General features: G+C 36.0%; 1 long non-coding RNA gene across 1 annotated transcript; it reads right to left on the bottom strand.

Annotated features, from left to right (window-relative positions):
* Window positions 1–218: 218 nt before the first annotated feature.
* LOC141592262 (uncharacterized) lies at window positions 219–6,541 on the bottom strand. Its single transcript, XR_012521092.1, has 4 exons — window positions 6,330–6,541; window positions 4,381–4,548; window positions 3,439–3,546; window positions 219–635 (listed from the first exon to the last, which is right to left on the bottom strand). It is a non-coding gene; the product is annotated as an uncharacterized LOC141592262 (long non-coding RNA).
* Between the last annotated feature and the right edge of the window lie 884 nt (window positions 6,542–7,425).

Genomic DNA, 7,425 nt, shown 5'->3' with positions numbered 1-7,425 from the left:
ATTTTCACTTCGGGTAAATTTGATCGTAAAGGACCATAATTCCGCTAAGAACTATGTTGGTTATGTTGTCCGTTTGCTTTTTTACTCGCACTCTATATCCAGTTGACATATATACCTTTCCCGCCTACCTATTTCTAAACGCTTGTCATTGAAATTATACAAAATCCGTAGAAATATGAGAACTAGAAACGGAAAGGGGAGAACTCACAATGAACTGATGAAGTATAAGCAGCTCATGTTAAAGCATCAAGTTTATTTTTCTATGGCTCCAAAGAATAGGAAAACAACTAAACTAAGCGAGATTTTGTGTTAAGTGTATACAATGGTCTATAGAGTTACAAGCTTATAGTGTTACAAGGAGATTACCAGTTATCACCTCCATTTTGACCAGGGAAAATATGTGTATCGAGGCCCACTTGTATTCTAGTCCTCCTTTCCGCCACTCTTGGGTTCAGCCTCGACCGTCTGGCTAACACTGGCTTTTGCATTGGCAAGAAATGTAGGATCTGGCTCATGCTTATGTGAAGGCTCTTTCAGTGCCATGTATATGTAAAATGCTATTACGACATTAACAGATATAACGGCAAGAAACCCACATAATAAGGTCTGTGTGTAAGGAGAAAGGTTCTTTAAGCCTGTAAAACAACAGTGTGTTGTGATCATAAGTTTAAATAGTGTAAGATCAAAAATAGTAAACATCAAGGGACATTAGGTAAAAGAAATGGTCAAAGTTTAGACCTTGAGTAAACCAAATTTAGTAATTTACATCATCTCCAGCAAAAAATAGCACACAAGAACTGCTCACAGTTAAACATTTTACACCTATTTAGGGATGTATTCAGTATTGACTCTTCCCAAAATAACATTACCCAAATGCCTCACGCGTCCCCGCAAATAGCAGCTTATAGGGAGAGGGGTGGTCAGATGCACATAATTTTAGCACTATGTTAACAACACAAAGAGACTGTTTTCAAATGACTCAAGATCGCATACAGAATTACATCAAATGACAGCCACTTCATAATGAAAGAAGCGCAGTCCATTTTAGTGAACCATTTTGCTATATTTCATCATAGTCTGGAACCAAAAAATAATGAGTCTTCATCTCCTTGGGAATGAAAACTATTAATTTTTCTCAAAAGAAAAAAGTTCATCTCATTGTTACTACGAGTATTACATAAGGCTTAACAATCACTCTCTTTACCAAATCTTCAAGAGACTCATACGTCAAGAAACTCATAGAGCACAATACAACAGTCAACAGGGACTAGGTGGCAGTTAGACTGAAACTAAGTGAAAACTGCAGAGTTAAATGAATCACTCATGAATAATCCAAGTTACTAAACATTACAGGAAGAGCACACAGTTGGAAATATGGTAATTAATCCCTTTGGTGTTAGATTATCATAGGTGGAATCATATATCCAACGGCTCCGTTTCTACAAGACTATGAAATTGCTTCTTGTGCCACAAAGCTGCAAGACATGGTGCCAAAGAATCTTGGCTCTCGAGGCTAGTAGGATTCAGTGAATGTTCAACCAAACAATGATATTCACAGTATGTTGCTCATGGTTCTTGGTTTAGGGCGTCCAATTATATCTCGGACTGTCTCAGACACAAGCTCAAATTCCAAATTTTATAGCATGAAGTTTGCAAAAGCCAAACTTTGGTCAAAGTCATATGGCTAAGTCTTGGTGGAGCTTTTTTTCCCACCCAAAGGCTCACTCAAGTTGACAACTACTATAAGGTGCAGTCAACTCATGCTGTTAGTTTGCCATGATTAAGCTAATGACTTGCCAGAGTTGCCACTTCTGCTTAGATGTCTTTGCAACAAGGGATTTTCCGCCCGGGAGACAATATCCAAGGTTTAGACACTTAAGACAAACCAAAGCTTATAACAAAAGCAGTCTTAGGGATGTATAAGTTGGTTAGCTTACTGGAAGCCAAGGAGTTAAGGCATAGAGTTCAGATATTTGGCTTTACCCTTGTGGTGCAGTCCAACCACTTTTTTTTCCTCCATATTCCAGAGACTGGAACATGTACACGCATTTTATAGGTATCCCATAATAATTAAAGATGACATACATACAAGAACGACAGTCGCCAAATACATGGCCGATCAATTCTTTCAACTCTGAAAGAGTCCTTAAAATTGGCAAATACTCATTCTCCAAGCAATATTATCTCATTCAGCACTAACACTGACACAAATTAGTGAAAACTTTGTAGCCAATGATATGATTTGTAACTCAGCAAATTTGTCAAGATCGAGATTTTACTTTGAACTGGAGAAGGGTGTTTGGATCAGATTGTACGATAGAATCAAGAATATCCTATTAATGAAACTTCTATTACTATATATAAAATATTAGTATTTTAGTGTTCGTTCTTCGGTTTTTCTAAAATGTGCCCTAAGGGCACATGTTAAGAAGACTTAAATGGAAAGTTTGAAAATAAATATGGCATTGGAATCTGAAAAAGTGCATTATTAATTCAATTTTCCATGATATTTATCATAAAACTTTTCATTTAAGTCTTCTTAACATGTGCCCTTAGGACACATTTTAGAAAAACCGTTCTTTTAATTATGAACGAACCAATTGATGATCCAATGCGATCATGTATGATCCTACCACCAGAAATATCTTACAACCATTATTTTCACACTTGGATCATTAAAGATTAGATCACGGCCATACGGTTTTCGAGGATCATAAAATCAATTTTCACACTTGGATCATAAACCACAAACTCGTTACATGCAAGACCCACTTCCTATTTACTGTGAAGATATTTAATTTGTTTACTTAAAAAGCGACAATTCCATTTAATTCTCCGATCACTCCTCTATGGAGCATTTTCTAAATCTAGTTTTTAACCATCATGCAGAAAATTATCTCGCTATTATTTATAAACCTCCCCTATGGCAATAAGGAGAAGTTAACTGATTGTTTGACTAAAAGAGCTACACAATCATCTACGATAAAATATTCAAGGTAAAAAGAAAACTGTCTTCACTGAATACATAAGCAGACTAACCACAATCCATCAAGTTCCTCCATTAAGGCATTACGAGGCCATGCATGTTTTTAGCAAACAGATACTATCAAGGAAAGGATTAACAACAAGAGACTCGAAGACTGCTCAATATGCTTAATATTACTATTAAACTAGAAAAAGTTCCATATCAAGCTTATGTCGAGACCACAACGTGTCGTGCGCATCAACGCATGCTTTCTACAGGAAAGAACAGATATGAAGGGAATCTCTAATAACTTTAATGCTAATAGAGGTACAAGGTCAGACTAACACCATAACATGCTAGGTACCCACTTTCCAGTCAGGCAATAAATTGCTTTCTTTTTCTGTTTGTTTGAAACATGAAACATCAGCAAATTAATGAATATGTACCAATACTTGAGGGACTCAAAGTCATACCTGGTAATAAATCATGCTGAAATCCATACAAGATAGCTACCGGTAGAATCCACATAAACATCGATGTTATAAAGAACTTCTTCACCACTTCCATCACCATGATATAATCTGTCAAGATCAAGGGAAAAAGAATTGTTACTAATGGGCTCTGAATTCTCAATCAAAACAGACACTTAAAGCAACATCCATTCGAATTTCAGATGCTTGACACTTGACAGAGGATGCATGAAAACCTGATAATCATGTGAACCCGGGTCAAATTGTCATCCTGAAGACCGCGTAAAAACCGAGTGGAAGATTGTTGCTAATTGAAGGGAGAAACACTTTCTTACACAAACACTAAACCCTAATATCCTTTCATGTACAATAACAACAAACTTCATAATATGACTTGATTGAAAAAAAACATAAACCTAACTATTTCATTCATATATAGCAAGAAGACTAAATTTTTTTAAAAGGCAGACATTGTTCATTAATAATAATAAAAGTCACGAGTACGAACATAACCATTACAATCAACACAGCCTCACAAAAGCTCAGTGTTCGACGTCTCTAATCCAACAATCGAACATCGATATAATTGACCTTGGTTTTCTGATCCAATTCTACTCTAATCCAACAATTATCTGATCCAATTCTACTCTAATCCAACAATCGAACATCGATAAAAATCGAAAAAATCAAGGCAGGGAGACTAAATTGATGATATACATTGACTAATTTGTACATCAACATCAATTATCGACATAATTACATAATCAAAAGCTTCAAACTTTCGATAAACTAAATCAAACTAAGTAACACAGTAATTTGTCACAAACATGAAACTATAACTTGAGATGATAATCACAGAATTTCAAATTTGTTTGAAATTATACTATTATGATCTACAATTGTATGAAAATCCGCTAATTGTAATAAGAAAGATTAAGAAAATACCAGATTAATGGTGGAAATACAGCCGATTGTGAGCAAGATTGAACTGCAGCAATTTTATTTTGAAAAATTACTCAGAAATCGCCACTGTTTAGTTTTCTTATACGAGATAGACCAACTGTTTTTGTTTTCAGATGAGCTACGAGTCTACGAGGGCTTCGAACCTAAGACCTGTCAAACGGGTCGAGCAAGTCAGGTTCTGAGTCGGATAAGAATACGAATCCGGGGAATAAGGATCGGGTCCAACTTACAGGTTCGGTGAGAATTAGAATATGGGTTAAAAAAATTCTAACTCCTTTATTCTTACCATTTTATTTAGGGTTATATCAAATTGTTTTAAAAATAATATTAAATTATATTATATTAAATTTTAATATTTTAATCATATTCATTTTTACATATGTTACTTGTACGAAGTTTATTTTCACGGTACGTATTTTACTTATTTCAATACATTTTGCATCAAACTTTCCATTTTTCTACCCTTGACTAAAAAATATCAAACTTAATTCTATCTACCTTCTCTCTATTGTTGTATCCTTATTACCTTCATTCAACCTCCTTCGAATTTTTCAATTGTAAATGATTATTATTCGAATATATACCAAATATTTAATTCACTAATTTATTACTAATAATCAAATTGACTCTTTGGTAGAGCTTTGTATTTGCACCATAACAATTTATATTTAAATTAATCAATGTGAATTGGTGTGAGATGATAGGGATATTGGTGTAGTCGGATGTCGCCGGCGACATGGACAGGCACCGCCGGCGAGAAGGACCAAAGGTGGTTGTCGAATTCTGTTCGACAGCCAGCATATGGAGTACAATTAATAAAAAAAGTTCAAAGTAACAAAAAAGCAACGTAGTATACTGAGGAAAGGAAAGACTCAAATACTCAATGTAGTAAATTATAATTAGGGTAAATTGATAACTTATACCTAATATAACCCAAATTTTCAAAATTTATACCTAGAATAATTTTCTTTCAAAACTTATACCGAAAATAATCATTTCTTTCGTACCCAATACCAAATCTCACGAATTGACCATTTTACCCTTACTAATTACCTATCACCAACAGTGGCGGACCTAGGAATCATAGAAAGGGGGGCACAATAGGAAAAAGAGAGACAAATGAAAAAAAAAATATGAAATTTCATTACATAGATTTCACCGTGAACATTACATATGATCTTTGAACACTCGACTCGACCCAAAATAGTGTATTTGGAGCCTAACAAACTTGAATCTGACATAACTTCTATCATCAGCAACAATCATCCATATTCCATAAAATAAAAGTATATGACCGCCACGGAAACGCTAATTCTCATTTCAGATGAACTACTCCGTTTGACGCCTTTAGACGGTCTTATGTGATTATTTTTATGGTAAATATGACCGTTTATACTGGGTCATAATTTTACCATAAAAATAGGGTTATGCTCATTCCTGAACATGATTTACCATAATTTTACCATAACTTATGTGAACTTCAAATTACTAGTAATGGATGGATTACAGTTGTTCAAAAAGGCATTTGCATCTCTTGAAGATGTCAATGTACTCAAAACAAATGAAGTTACAGGCAGGCAGTGAGTACTGACTACTGAGTAGTAGTAATTAGCATCAAAAATTAAAAAAATAAAGAACAAGGAATCAGGCAACAAGTAGACAACATGAACAACAATCAAGAAGTTTCAAGCAAGAAGTTTCAAGTTGGTACTGGGTAGCTAACACTGCCTCAAATATTGAACTTGGCAAACATCCTACTAAACGAATCCCTCCAGGCCTCCAATTTAGGAAAATTTGAAACTATTAAATCATTCTCCATCATTAATTAAGCAAAATCGAATTAGGAGTTTATTAATTTAGGGTTTGAGAGTTGAGAAATTAAATTGGGGGTTATTAATTTAGGGTATAAAGGTGAGCCGGTGAGGTCATACCTGCGGTGAAAACGGCCGGACGATTCGACGACGGCTAGCTTATCTCCGGTAACAAACCCAAAAGCAACCGCTAAAACAGTTTGAGAAAGCTGCGGTAATGGCTTAGGGCGGTGTACGTCGCGACAAGAAGGGTGGTGGTGCCGCGGTGGTGACTGGTGAGCAGGTGAGGCCGGTGAGTTTGACGGACGATTTTAAGGAGCAAACGTCGTTCTAATTTTTGACGATTGAGAAATTTGAGATATGAATGGAAACAGGAAACGCCTTTTTTTTTTTTTTTTTTTTTTTTTTTTTTTTTTTTTTTGGGTGCACGTGCCCCCGAACCCCCCGATCACCACAAATAACATTATAGCTCCAGTGGTACAATAGCATCATACAACGAAGTTATATCTTATCGAGCTTATGTGTAATTTTTTTGAGCTTTTATAAAGTTAATTTTTTTCTATGTTTAAGTGAGTTCAGAAATTTTATGGTATAGCTCGACTTCTTTAAAACAAAACTCGATAACTTTATTATGTAACTTGGGTTCTAGAGCATACAACTGGGTACAACTAGTTGTAGGATCTATTAATTGTCTGATCACCAACCTTTTGCCCCCACATTAACTCACTAACCTCTCACATCCACGACATACGCCCCATTACAATCACCCCCCCCCCCGGCTGTCACCACCACCGGAGTTGACCGTCGCCGCAAGTGCCCTCTTGTTGGCATCATTGCCCTATATGTCCTCCCAACAGCCCTCTCAACGTCGCTCCATATACCGTTGAACCCACAAACTCTAACTGTCACAACCTACCTAAGAAAGTCCTCCCTTACCAACGAAAATCCCTCCCCCTCACACTCATGACATCAGATTTGACGTTTTTAAGTTGGTGAAGGGGTTTAGGTGGTGGGACACTTTTTTATGTTGGGTAATGGTGTTAATAGTGTTGGGTTAGGGTTTTTTAATTAGATGATAGGTGAGGCGTAGATGGGTTGTAAATGGGGCTTGTGACTGTGGTGGGGTGTAAGTGCGGTTGTGAGTTTAAATTTGTATATAGTATAGGTGGGTGTTGTGGGTTTGAGTTTGGGAAGCTTGTGGGTTAGTTGTTGGTGT

The sequence above is a fragment of the Silene latifolia genome, chromosome 7 (genome assembly GCF_048544455.1).
Source record: "Silene latifolia isolate original U9 population chromosome 7, ASM4854445v1, whole genome shotgun sequence".
In the NCBI taxonomy this organism is placed as follows: Eukaryota; Viridiplantae; Streptophyta; class Magnoliopsida; order Caryophyllales; family Caryophyllaceae; genus Silene; species Silene latifolia.
This window is presented reverse-complemented; position numbering and strand designations above follow the sequence as displayed.